General features: G+C 44.3%; 1 long non-coding RNA gene across 2 annotated transcripts in view; it reads right to left on the minus strand.

Moving 5' to 3' along the window:
- Positions 1-12,049, minus strand: part of LOC143843725 (uncharacterized) — a 29,262-nt gene extending 17,213 nt beyond the window's left edge. The window contains exons 1-2 of one of the 2 annotated variants that reach the window (XR_013233669.1): positions 10,288-12,049; positions 6,719-6,839 (exon numbers count right to left, since the gene is read on the minus strand). This is a non-coding gene — a long non-coding RNA (uncharacterized LOC143843725). The remainder of the gene's footprint in view (positions 1-6,718; positions 6,840-10,287) is intronic. The other variant, XR_013233670.1, reaches the window with a different exon arrangement.
- Positions 12,050-14,066: the final 2,017 nt, after the last annotated feature.

Genomic DNA, 14,066 nt, shown 5'->3' on the forward strand with positions numbered 1-14,066 from the left:
TCCCACCGATTATGTTTCCACTTCTCCAATTAGAAAAGTGATGCAGCTAATATGTCAATATACTGGAAGCCTTCAAGGGGATTTACCCAAAGTAGTAATATCATGCAGTGGTATAACAGATCATATTTCATTTTGTATTTTTGTTGCATGTTGAGTCATGAATAATTGAATTATAAATTTTCAATTTGTATATGCTTTCAGAGATTTTTTTTAACACAGCCCATATACTCTGTCTGCTGCCGGGTTGTTTTACTAGCAGAAATCAGAGATTTATAGCAGGGTCATATATACTGATGGGATGCAACAAAGTAATATGTATCTAGTCCTACCTCTCACTGAGCAAAGGTTGAAACCCAAGGAGACCTCCTCCAGCTTGAGTGGCTCTTCCTTCAATGAGAGCCAGCTTGGTGTTGTGGTTAAGAACAGTGGCCTCTAATCTGGCAAGCTGGGTTTGATTCCCTGCCCCTCCTCCACATGCAGCCAGCTGGGTGACGTTGGCCTAGCCGCTGTTCTTAGAGCATTCTCAGCTCCACCTACCTCACAGGGTGTCTGTTGTGGGAGAGGAAGGGAAGGCAATTGGAAGCCATTTTGAGACTACCTTGGGTAGTGAAAATACCAACACTCCCTCTAAGTTGGGAGATGTTCCTTAAGATGTCCGACCAACCCATGGTAGGACACATTCTAGAACTTTAGTTATAGATGGGAGTTTTTATAACTTAGGAGCTCTCTAGGATATTTTTGTGGTTGTTTTGCAACGTTGCTTTCCTGAATCCATTGTGTAGGCAGTTGACCACCCACCTTACTCATTAGCTCATGTGACGCTCAGATGACTTCTAAACTCAACCTCCCTTTGCATACTCCAGATAGTAATGGCTATGACACAGTTTACCCAATAATCCTATGATACAGGAAAAATGAATCAAGGTCTCCAATAAAATTTTATCATATTTCTAGGATGCTGCTCTTGATTGGCTATATCAGCAAAGAATTGACGCATCGTGTGGCAACTAACAAAAATTATTCCATATTGTTGCAGGAACATATACAAATACTAGAACCATGGTTTCAGCATGGTTGTACATTTTTATTTACAAGATATTTCGACTTGGACTAAACATATTTTGAGCTGGCTACATTACACTCCTTTTTCAAATGGGCAGAATCTGGGCATCTTCAAGGTTTTCATAAGTGTAGCAGTTCCCACTTCTGCATTAAAAAGCTGCAGTAATTAAAAACCCAGAAAGTCTAAGTTGGCCAAAATGCAGCTATTGCTCTGAGGTTTAGAATAGCTTGTAAGCACTTTTTTTTTTTTTTGCAAAGCTGAGTAGCCCAGTATGGCTCAAAGAAAAGTTCATTTCTATATACCAGTGGAAGGAAGAATAGGTCAATTACCCCCCACCCCTTTCCCTGCTTTGAGGTGTTTCTTCCCCATTTGATTGTTGTTTACACCTTTCAAACAGCACCTGAGAGAGGGGCCTGCCATAAACAAGCTGATCTTGTTGATCAACCTTAATAAAGCCGGGAGAAGAGACCCAATTTACATGAAAAACTTGCCTTCAGATTAGGCCTTTACACTTGGAAATTAGATACTTTCAGGTCTATTTTCTCCCTATTGTAATGGGTCTTAGTGGCAGAACTTTGGGGAGGGCAGATTATCGGCTATTCAAATGCACTGGAAAGGAATTAGGCACAGGCCTGGCAGAGGACATGATACAGGGTCAATATTCCCTATTAGTTCTTATTTATATATCTCAGGAAGAATCTATGGGGGTTTACAGCATATATAAGCTATCAGACATTTTAAAAGGAGTATCTAACCCCAATATAGACCAAATCTGTATATTCTGAGTCCACCAAAGTGATTTATTTACTTACTACATTTATATCCTACCTACCTCACCAATGGGAATCCAAAGTGGCTTAACACAATTCTCCTCTCCTCCTGTTTATCTTCACACCGAGTCACACTGCTGACTCATGTTCAATGTATGGTCTACTAAGACTCCTAGATCCTTTTCGCACATGCTGCCAAGTCTGCCCCATCCTATATTGGTGTATATGGTTTTTCCTACCTAAATGCAGAACTTTACATTTGTGCCTATTGAATTTCATTTTATTCAGTTTAGCCCACTTTTCGAGCCTATCAAGATCATTCTGTATTTTGATTCTGTCTTCTGTTGTGTTTGCTACCTCTCCCAGTTTAGTATCATCTGCAAATTTAATAAGTTTAATAAGACTTTGGATGCATTGGGTATCACGTTGTTGGTATAAATCTGGAAACTGAGGAACTTTACAGATGGTACCCCTAGATGACACCTTTTCTACTTGACTTTAAGCCTAATGGATTGGAAACAGCATTAGACCTTTCATAGGCATGCTGCAAGTTCCATGTCAGAGATACAAGACACCAGGATGTCATTGAATTATGAAATTATGCTTGTAAGATCTTTAAGGACATTGTCCATTAAATTTTGGAAGATCGCTGGAGCATCCCTGATGCCAAATTGTAGTTTTCTGACCCAGAAAGCACCTTTGATAATGATCTATGCTTCTGCAGTTGTGTCACGACTATCTCCTGCTAGTAGGTCTGAGCAGGGTCAAGCTTGATAAAGACCTTGCCACTGGGTAGCAACACAAGAAGATGATTCACCACCAGCACAGGATATGTGTGTTGTTGTAGGCCTTGTTAAGCATGCACTTGTAGTCAGTGCAGATTTGGAGGTCCTCATTGGTATTAAGGGGGATGACAATCATGGTTGCCCATCTTCCATGAGGAACCAGTTTGAGCACTCCTTGTTTATGAGACAGTGTGATTTGGCATCAGTTTTTGGTTTTAGTCCGAAGGGAAAGCATCTGCTCTTCAACTGTATTGGCACACAGAATCAAATGTAGCATCCCAGGGACATGTGAAAGACAGACGCAAACTCTGTGCAGACCTCATTGAAAACATGGCCATGGATGTGCTGGACTCCAGTGACATTTATCCCCAATGGTTTGAACCAACTGAGGCCCAGGAGCCTGGTGCGGTGGCCGTCAACTATTACCAGCTTCAGAGTGCCAGAGAACTGCTTGAATTTCACCTTGAAATGCCCAGTGTCACAGACTGGCTCCTTCTTCCCTAGGAAAACTATGAGAAAATGTTTAAGAGGCCAGAGGCGAGGCCCATTGGGACTCAGTTGTTTCAGAGTCTCTTGGGAGATTATTGAAAGTGCTGAGCTGGAGTCTCTCTTAATCTTGCATGGTGCCCCCTGGATGCTGACGGTGGCCTTAATCCTTTTTCAGAGTGCAAACTGGATGTCTTGGACCAACAACTGTGCCATTGGTTGTGCTGGCATTTGTGCACTGCACAAACTCTAATTTTTTTTCCTCACTCAGGGGCAAGTTTGTGAAGTTGGTGCTGGCTTGCCTCCTTGAACAGCAGGCTCTTCCAACGTGGCCTTGTCGTCTGCAAGCAGGTCTTCTGGTTTCCCAGAATTTGCACACATGGCTTTGATTATTTCCCCTGCAAGGGCTTAATACTTGTGTTGGGCTGGAGCATGCATAAGAGGTGAGATGCATGCATTCCACCTCTTCTTTGATGTCTTCTGGGTGGACTGGTTCAGGAATGAGTTTTGGTTTGGGTGGTGGGCTACTAGCTTGGTTTGCCTCTTGTGTGTTTCTCTCAGCTTTTCCCTCTGCCAGGGCTTCCTCCAAGGCCATCTGGATATAAAGTTGTAACAAAGAAGAAAGAAGAAGAAGAAGAAGAGTTGTTTTTTATAGGCCGCTTTTCTCTACCTGAAGGAGTCTCAAAGCGGCTTAAGTTTGCCTTCCATTTCCTCTCCCCACAACAGACACCCTGTGAGATAGGTGAGGCTGAGAGAGCCCTGATATTCCTGCTCAATCAGAACAGCTTTATCAGTGCTGTGGTGAGCCCAGCTGGCTGCATGTGGGGGAGCGGGGAATCAAACCTGGTTTGCCGGATTAGAAGCCCGTACTCCTAACCACTGCATGAAGCTGGCTCTTGGTGGTTGAGTGATAATACTGTAACTCACCAATCGCCTCCCTTGTTTCCTGGAACCAGTCTGTAATCTAGAGACAACAGCAGAATATCCTCTTGGTGTTGTGGCTAAGAGCGGCAGCCTCTAATCAGGAGAGCTGCATATGATTCCCTACTCCTCCACACACAGCCAGCTGGGTGACCATGGGCCAGTCACACTTCTCTGAGAGCAATCTCCGCCTAAACTATCTCACAGGGTGTCTGTTGTTGGGAGAGGAAGGGAAGCCACTTTGAGACTCCTTTGGGTAGTAAAGAAGCAGCACACCAAAAACCAGCCCTTCTCTCTTCTTCTTCTTGTAATAATATTCGGCATCTGCACTCAGTTAACAAAGTTTTAATGGTGCAATCCAAAACAGTTACGCCCCTCTGAGTCAACTGATTTCAGTGAATTCAGAAGGGTGCAACTCTGTTTAGGATTGCCCTGCGAGTTTCTTAAGGAATCTTTACTGTCCTGTATATTCAGGAGGGATATCTTAACTTGCCCCAGTTTTCTGTCACAATTAATACTGCTGGGGCATTGCACAGCAAGGTTCAACGGAGCCCTTTAATCTGGAATATGGTACCTACAGTGCCATCTTGTGACCGTCTGACAAAATGTAACCCACAAATCCAGAGCCCTGTGTGTTGGTGTTAGGGAGAAGGACTGGGGCAATTGACTGGGTCAGGGTAACAATTTAGTTGCTTGTTTGGGAAAACAAGATTGTGCTCTGTACACTGACTCTGAGCAGAAAGGGGAGGGGAGGCTTTGTGTTCTGTTTGGTCCACAATTTAATACTGAGATAACTGTTCAGCATGATTGAATACGGAGAAAGGCTGACATTCATGAGCAGAAATGGGAGGAGAACCAATTAAGACCTGTGTGTGTGTGTTATGTGCTCGCAAGTCCTTCAACTTATGGCGACCCTATGAATTAATGACCTCCAAAAGATCCTATCGTTAACACGCTTGCTCAGATCTTGCAAACTGAAAGGCCATGGCTGCCTTTATTGAGTGTCTCATATTGGGGCTAGCTGTTTTTTCTTTTCCACTGCCTTCCATGTTTCCTAGAATTTTTGTTGCCTCCGGTGCATCGTGTCTTCGCACGACAGTAACCACAGTACAATAGCCTCAGTTGAGTTATTTTGGCTTCTAGGGAGAATTCAGGCTGAATTTGATCTAGAACCCATTTATTTGCCTTTCTGCTGGTTCATGGTACCCGGATTAGTTGATCAAATGAATCCCTTTGCTTCCGGGCAGTTTTTTTTCACTGCCCAACTTTCACATTAATAGCTTGCAAGGGGGGATATTGTAGTATGAATTGTCTTCGTCTTGGTCTTCACAGTCACTCTCTTATACTTAAGGGATCTGTTTTACTTCCTTCATGGCTGCCCTTCCTAGTCCCAGATCTTCTGACATCTTGGTTTGAGAGCCAGCTTGGTGTACTTGTTAGGAGTGCAGACTTTTAATCTGACGACCTGGGTTTGATTCTGCACTCCCCAACATGCAGCCAGCTGGGTGACCTTGGGCTTGCCACAGCACTGAAAAGCTGTTCTGACCGAGCAGTGATATCAGAGCTCTCTCAGCCTCACCTACCTCACAGGGTGTCTGTTGTGGGAAGAGGAAAAGGAAGGCGAATGTAAACTGCTTTGGGACTCCTTCGGGTAGAGAAAAGTGGCATATAAGAATCAGCTCTTCTTCTTCTTCTCCCCTTTGGCTGAAGGCTGAGACAAGGAAGAGAAAGCCTTCAACAATTCCAGTTCATTCACTGTCAACTTTAAAACAGTGTAGTCATTATGTTTGTAGTCATTACCTCAGTAGTCACTTTACCTACTTGATGAGAAGAGCTGGAATTTTTTTCGTCCCCTGATTTTTACTATCCTTGAAAGGAGTCTCCTAGCGGCTTACAATTGCCTCTCCTTCCACTCCTCACAACAGACACCATGTGAGGTAGATGGGGCTGAGAGAGCTCTGGCAGAACTGTGACTGGCCCAAGGTCACCCAGCTAGTTGCATGTGGAGGAGTGGGGAATCAAACCCAGTTCTCTAGATTAGAGGCTGCCACTCTTAAGCACTACCCCAAGCTAATCCTGCTTTGGCACTGTTTTTTACCTTTCTCAGTAGTCAATCCAATCCTTCATTTTTTCTGCCAGTAACGTGCTTATCATCAGTGTATTTGAATGTTGTTTCCACCAATTTTTACTGCACCTCCATATCTAAATCTCATCCAGCTTTCCATATGATATGTTCCACATATAGATTGAACAGGTAAGGAGATAAAATGCATCTTAATCTGACACCTTCGCAAACTGGAAGCCATTATGTTTCCCCATATTCTGCCCTGACAGTAGCCACTGGTCTGGACTATAGAAAAAAGAAAAAGAATGACTGGAGAAATAGGAATGAGATGAAAGGAGAGCTAGAGATTTGTTCTATGCCTAGACTCAGAGACTCAACCAAGGGCCCACCCAGTTCACACAGGAGGCAAAAGGTTGTTAAGAGGTTTCAACAATGTCTGCACATACATTTACACCCAAAGACCTAATTTGATAATTAAGCAACCAAGGGGAGAGCCCGAGACATTTCAACGATCAAAGTCATTAGAAAGCCATATGCATGACTGGCTGATTAGTTAATATCTGTGCATGCAGGCTGCACCTGAGGAAGGTGGAAGGGTTTGTTCAGAGGAAAAACAAGTTGTACATGCCAAGGTAAAAGTGCTGTGTTTGGATAAAAGACACTGATGACCATTCGATCTCCGGGCTGCTGGGTAATGTTTAATTTCCATTTCATATGCTTATATCTTACACCAATTAGAAAGGATACATCTATAAAAACGAGGAGAAACAAAAACACACTGCATAGTACCAAGCAATTTTCAATTGCTTTCATAGAACAAAGTTTGTGTCCAGTGACATCTTTAAGGCCAACAAAGTTTCATTATGGGTGTAAGTTTTTGTGTGCATCTTCCCTCTTGGCACTGCATATTTTATTCATCCTGAGAAGAAAGGAAGTAATTTACACCTTCGCCTAATGCATGGGGCTCTGCAGTCTCAAACTACAACTTCACAAGGTATGCATGTGGAAGCTCATACCCAAAATAAAACTTTGTTGGTTTTCAAAGTGCCAATGGACTCAAACTTTGAGTTCCTGTTTCAGACCAGCATGGCTACCCACCCAAATATATATTTGTAACCATTAGGAGTTTGGCCTGTCTAAATTAGTGTGGATGAGCCTCTCATAGGGTCAGCAGAGACTTAAACAAAAGTTCAGCTATATCCCTAATGAGGTGGGATCTTTCCTGATGTTTGGATGGCAACAAGCTGCAACAATGTCAAAGAAATCCTTAGGAGCCAGGATGGTGTGTATAGTAGCCAGGAGATCGAGGATTATCTAGCAGCCAGGCAAGAGATGTTCCGAGGTGGTTCGCCATTGCCTATCTCTGCATCATGACCCCTAGCATTCCTTGGAGGAACGACAATCCAAATCGCTGGAGATCTCCTATCTGAATACCAGCCAGGGTCCGCCCAGTTTAGCTTCTGAGAGCTGATTGCATTAGGCTTGCTTGGGATATCCAGGTCAGGGCAGAATGAAAATGAACAAGAGTGAGAGAAGAACTTCAGCTAGGGAGACGGAATCAGCAGCTGTCTGGGAATCTGACAGAAGGTGTCTGCTTGCAAGTTTGTAAATGAAATAGATAGAGTCTTCCGTGCTCTGTTATCCAAAGGCAATTCAACTCTGTAGTGCTACATGACTATTCACTGTTTGCACAAGCGAGGGAAAGTACTTAGTGTTTTTCCCACTAGCTGTTATTCCTTGGAAACATTCATGGAGGAGCCTGAAGGCCAGTCTGTAAGTGGCTTAGGATAGAAACAGCACTCCACGGCAACAGACTATACAATGGCCGAGATTCCTGCCAATATGGCACTGTGGTAAAGTTGGCACCAACACAGCCGCCAGAGAATTGGGCAGCATTAGGAGTAGGCCTGAGAGCCTCTTGTGGTGCAGGGTGGTAAGGCAGTCAACATGCTGTCTGGAGCTCTGCCCATGGGGCTGAGAGTTCAATCACAGCAGCCGGCTCAAGGTTGACTCAGCCTTCTATCCTTCCGAGGTCGGTAAAATGTGTACCCAGATTGCTGGGGGGTAAACGGTAATGACTGGGGAAGGCACTGGCAAGCCTTCCCCGTATTGAGTCTGCCATGAAAATGCTAGAGGGCGTCACCCCAAGGGTCAGACATGACCCGGTGCTTGCACAGGGGATACCTTTACCTTGACCTTTTTAGGATTAGGCCAGAAAAGGACTGGGACTACCTGGATTGCCTAAGGCCTGTCAGCTCTCAAGTGACAGCATCACTCACTCCATGTGATGCCAATGAAAACGCTGGCCTAAGTGGATATCAGTCGTCTTGTCTGTGGCTCAGCTTAGGATGCCATGTGTGCAGCCAACCACAGTTCTGCTAAGCACTATATCAATCCAGTGTGAGAGTCAGTGCAGTGTAGTGATTCAAGAACAGGACTAGGCTCTGGGACAACCAGGTTTGAATCTGCATTCTGCTGCCCTGGAAGCTCACTTGGCATGACCTTGGGCAACACACAGACTCCCCGTCTAACCTACATCTCAGTGGGGTTGTTAGGATAGAATGGAAAGGTTTCCCACCTAATGATGTAGGAACAAGGCATGCCAGTGTAACCCTACACGTAGATGGGGAAAACAGGGAGCAAACCACCTTTCTGGGGGTTTAACAGCCTCTCCATTCCAGCCATTACTTTTGCTAGCCAATCATTCATGACTGCTTTTGCCCCTCTAGATCGGAGCCCCACAGATCATCCCCCCAACAGTTTCCCTCGTGATGGCCTTGACTCCTTCTTCCTTATCCACTTGTTGCTACGTGTTTGCAAAAGGCGGTTTAAATCTGCAGAGCTCTCAGCTGTGTGCCAGCACTTCTCCTGGACATGCTGTTTCCTTTCCCCCACTCTGGTACATTCTGTGAGTGGCTGGAGGCAGGCTGATGATGGGAAAGCAAGCTGGCAGTGGCAGGCATTGATTGGTTGCTTCTACATAGAGCTGGCAAGGGATGCTGACAGTCTGCACCTTGATTGGTTGGTGTGGGCAATGTTGCTAGGCATGCCACTGCCGTTGCTAAACCCTCATAGATCTGGAGTTGTGTTTGGGGGGCATTTTTAAATTCTACTAATAGAACATTGCTGATGTATCCTGGGTCTTGGCCTTAGAATTATGCAGAAGTTTCTGTCAGAAGTCCTGTCTTCTAGGGCAGGGGTAGTCAACCTGTGGTCCTCCAGATGTCTGTGGACTACAGTTCCCATGAGCCCCTGCCAGAATTTGCTGACAAGAGCTCATGGGAATTGTAGTCCATGGACATCTGGAGGGCCACAGGTTGACTACCCCTGTTCTAGGGCTCTGGAGGCTTCTTATTACATAATAGAGATGCACGCTTCAGCGACCACTGAAGCCCGACTTGAGGCGAAGCCAAAGTGCACATCCTTATTACATAAGTAGATTTTTAAAGGAAGTTGCAGAAGGCAGTATTTTAGGAGAACCACAGACATAGATGGCTAAATAGCTTCCATTCTCATACGGTTGGGAATCAGAATTCTAGGGCTGACGGTATCCAAAACTTCATTCCATGTACACATAATCTAAACTTTCAGAATGCCACAGGCTAAAAATATTGTGTAAAATCAACATGGAATTCCTGAGGTATATTCTTGAGATAACAAGCTACCAACTCAATTTACCAAATGCAGCTCTTCTAAACAAACAGGTATTTTTGTCTTGTAAACAAACGAGTGTGTTATGGGAAACTGCAAATCTCCCCTTGCTCAGTGAATTGTTTGGACTAGACCACAGTCTTTTCACAAAATATGTTCTTCAGTCATGAGATTTTCCTGCCTCTCTTCAGAATCTTCCATATCCTCACCTTGTTCTGCATCAGATTGCAATGTCCTAGCCCATTCTTTGGAATAAACCAAGGTGGGGAAAATTACAAAATGCAAGGTCATTCCAATCCAAATCCAGAAATCAATCAAGCACCACAGTCTGGTTCAAGAGGTCAAGGTTTTCAGGCAAGGAGGTATCACAGCTACATTATGTGTCCCCACTCCACAGCATTCCTCAAGGTATTTTATTGTTAAATGCCAGCTGTTCACACTTAATCCTGCAATGACTCAGGGCAAATCCGCACATTTTAAAAAATAACCGTACTACAGGACAATGCCCTAATGCTAAAAAATGACGTGCCTCCAGCCATTCCTTACCTCCTGGCTCTCTCGCTTTCCTCTGCTGCCTTCTTGTGCTTCTTGGCACTCTGCACACCTGCTTGAAATGGCAGGAGAGAGCAACACCCTTTACCTGCGACTGTCCTCCACAGACAAGCCAGGCAGCTAATCACCTTTCTCCATGTTTTAAAGGGACTGTAATCCCAGCTGATTTTTAAAAAGTGAAACTTCTCCATTGAGATGCCTATGCATCTAATCATATATACATAGTGCTTTTTAAAATGCCACCCCTTTTGGAATCATGATCCTGAAGCTTTTAAAAAGTAATCTCGTTCCTGATTTTATTTTTTTGGGGGGGGGGACTTTAGAGAGACATGCTTTCTGTTTTAACTGGGAGGGGGGGTTCTTTTGCTTTGCCTGCACAATGTAATGCCTATTTGCTGCTCCAGGCAGTTTGCTTCAAAACAAAACAAAAAAACAGGAGAGGGAGGTGGGCGCGAGGGTGGGCACCGAAGGCAGAGATACCGCTGCATCGGCTCCACACATTTCCTTGGCGTGTGTCTTGCTGGTTGCTCTCCTCTGCTCATGCTACATATTTTGGGGATCCACTTTATGCAATACTCCAACTAGCACTTTAAAGTGGAGGATATAGCTACTGGTTTGCTGCTGGGACGCTGGATATTGACAATGTCATGAGAAATGCCAAAAACATGGCATCTGCAAAAGGTAATCCTTTCACTATATTTTTCGGGTGCGGAATGGCCCTCAGCATTGCTATCAGCAGGTAGTAGACATCTAGCCATGAGGCGAGTGCTTCTCCTTTTAGCTTGTACCTTACCTCTAGGTCTGCTCTTTGCCTCACTAATGGCACAGGTGATCCTAGAGAACTGGAAACAAGACAGTGGCTTTCATGGGCTGGATCAGAGGGGAGTGGGGAGGTAACTGTGGTGGAAGTAACTTTGTGCAAGCTCTCAACTGTAAGTCTTGGCACATTTGCATCTCCTCCTCTTATTTGTAGGCGTCTGCTCCTCTGGTCTGGCTAAGCTGACCCCTTCTTCTTTTGAGGAGCCCTTACTATCACTGAGTCCTGACTGATTCTGATTGTTTCAATTTTTTACTGATTTGTTTTGTGTTTTGCACAGCATTTCTATACCCCCCACCTAAAATCTTGCCTATTAACTTTCTAAAATCCATGATTTCCATCCCTTCTGAATGGGCTTGAAGAGCACTTGTTAACTTGCTCAAAAATACCTGCCCGATCATAGAAGTGACAGCAGACTCTAGAGGGCACAGATGAGAACTTGCTCGATGGTCAATCCGCATCACCCTCACACGCTAAACGAACATGATAGCTCAGGCTGCTCCTCACCCTATTTTCATAATCGTTTTCTTAGGAATGCAGTTCTTCAAATGTCTCTTAAATGGTAAATTTAACAGCAGGGTTAGAAACAACATGCCTTTTAGCCCTTGAATGAAAAAACCAAGTGTTCTGTGTTTTTTCTCCCCTGTCAATTCCGAAGCACTGACTGGAAACATCTTAATCGTGAGTGATCAAACCTTCGCTGACACAATTGCCGGTTGTTGCCAAAATGTTATTATTTCAATAGTGCGCCAACAGTCCATCTGGAGTGTGATTAGTTCCAGCTCTGAGCTGTCATTTTTAGGTCATGCCTCTCAAGTTGGTTCTTACCAATCCCAAATAGAGGGCTATTATATTTTGACAGGCCAACATAACACTCGGCCATTATGGGAATGATTGCATGGAATTATACCCATGAGCTCAACCAGCAAGCTATCCTTTATCAAGTGGCCCTGGAAACTGAGAAACCTACTCTTCTTTCGCCTGGATCCAGGGACAGCCTTGTCATGACACAGAGCTATGGCAGAAGGGCTCAGACCTTCTGCAGCTGGCCAGGGACATGTTGGTAGGGACAGGACAGAGATGTGTTCCAATGAAAACGAATACAAAATCCTGAGTGTTTACTCATAGTCACTTTTTAAAGGTATACATATAAGTGTAAACATGCACATAAGTTTAGAACTCCAACTTGCAGTCTTTTACAAAAGTGGTCCTGGACTAAAGCATTTCATTCTTTCATTTTGTCCGACCACTGCTCATAAGAATTGGGTTTTGGCCCATGTTTGGACTGTTTCCCATATGCATATAAACACAACAGAGAGACAGTGTGGTGTCACTGTTGATAGTGATTGCTTCTGCTCAGGAGAACTGGGTTTGATTCTGTTCTCCTCCTCATGCAGCTATCTGAGTGACCTATGGCCAGTAACAGTTCCCTCAGAGCAGTTCTCACAGAGCAGATCTCTTAGAGCTCTCTTAGCCCCACCTACCTCACAGGGGCTCTTTTGTGGGGAAAGGAAGGGAAAGATTTGTAAGCTGCTTTGAGACTCCTTGGAATAGTGAAAAGCAGGGTATAAAAACCAACTATTCTTTCTAACTGGTCAGTGGAATGTGCGAACCATCTCTGATGTGTCTGAGTTGATGCATAATGCTGCGGAGCTTGCAACTCCGCAGCAATGTATTTTATTTATTTATTTGCTTTTGTTTGTATGTTTGTTAGATTTCTTACCCGTTGCTCCCATGAGGCTCATGGCAGGTTACAATATGTACTTTAAAAAACCCATAAAAACGTCCCTTAAAAGCACAGTACAATACAATAGACAGTAAAAATAGAACTGAAACACTAAAACAAGAGCAAGAACAGCGGCGACTAAACCCCATTCCCCCTCCCAGGGGAGGCAAAAGAGGAAGGTCGATAGCACCCAGCCACCAATTAGATGTTCCAGGAAGGGGGTCCATCATTCCAGAGCCCAGAATGGCACCGCTGTCATGGAATCGCCCAAAAGCACATTCCTTATTTGTGACATTTTGGCTGATCCCAATAAAAAGTATTATCCTAGTGGGGAAAAGAACACTAACAATTCCAAACACTATTCAAAGAGGTAGGGTGGATTTAAAAGTGGGTGTGCCACAGTTTTCTGATGAAGGGTTGGTGCACTTTATTTGGTAAATGCGCTTTAGTTCAACCTGGTCTTACAGGATCTGGATTTGTTCTAATGCCCTGATGATTTGGTCAGCTTTTTCACCAGCACAATGCTCAGAGTCTTATCTTCTGCCACTAAAGGCATAAGAAAAAACCAGGCTGCATTTCCCACCCCTTGTTTGTTTGTTCGTTCATTCGTTCATTCGTTCATTCGTTCATTCGTTCATTCGTTCATTCATTCATTCATTCATTCATTCATTCATTCATTCATTCATTCATTCATTCATTTTTTGATTTCTTCCCCGCTGCTACTGGTGGGCTGTCTTTGTGGCAGGGTACATAAAGGATAAAACCCAACATAAAAATTAAAAACATTATTACCTTCCCCCCTTTACAGTGAAGACCCAGTGGTGAAAAATAACAGTCCTCCAGCTCCACCCCATTTCCCAGCCATGCCTCCCCTGTGCCTCAGGGAGAATCCAGGGGTGCCGTTACTCATCTTATGGTCTAACTAATTAAGTCTCAAACGTCCAACTTTGGGGGTCCCCTCAGATTAACACTCCACTAGGAATGAATGATGCAGGGCAAACCACAGTGGGATGGTTGAGTTATCAGCACTAAGAGAGGAAGGTGTGCTCCTCCAAAGTTGTCAAAGGGAGCAAACTGATGGTAGCTTTAGAAAAAGAGAACATGCTCAAGTGCACCAGAGACTGCTGAAATTCCTGGGCCAGCAGAGTGTCGGGCTGTCAAATGGGAACAGCAAAAAACAAGCTGGAGCCCGCAGAGCCCATGGTGCCAGCGATGACACTTTCATCCACC

This window comes from Paroedura picta, chromosome 8 (genome assembly GCF_049243985.1).
Source record: "Paroedura picta isolate Pp20150507F chromosome 8, Ppicta_v3.0, whole genome shotgun sequence".
NCBI classification, from domain to species: domain Eukaryota; kingdom Metazoa; phylum Chordata; class Lepidosauria; order Squamata; family Gekkonidae; genus Paroedura; species Paroedura picta.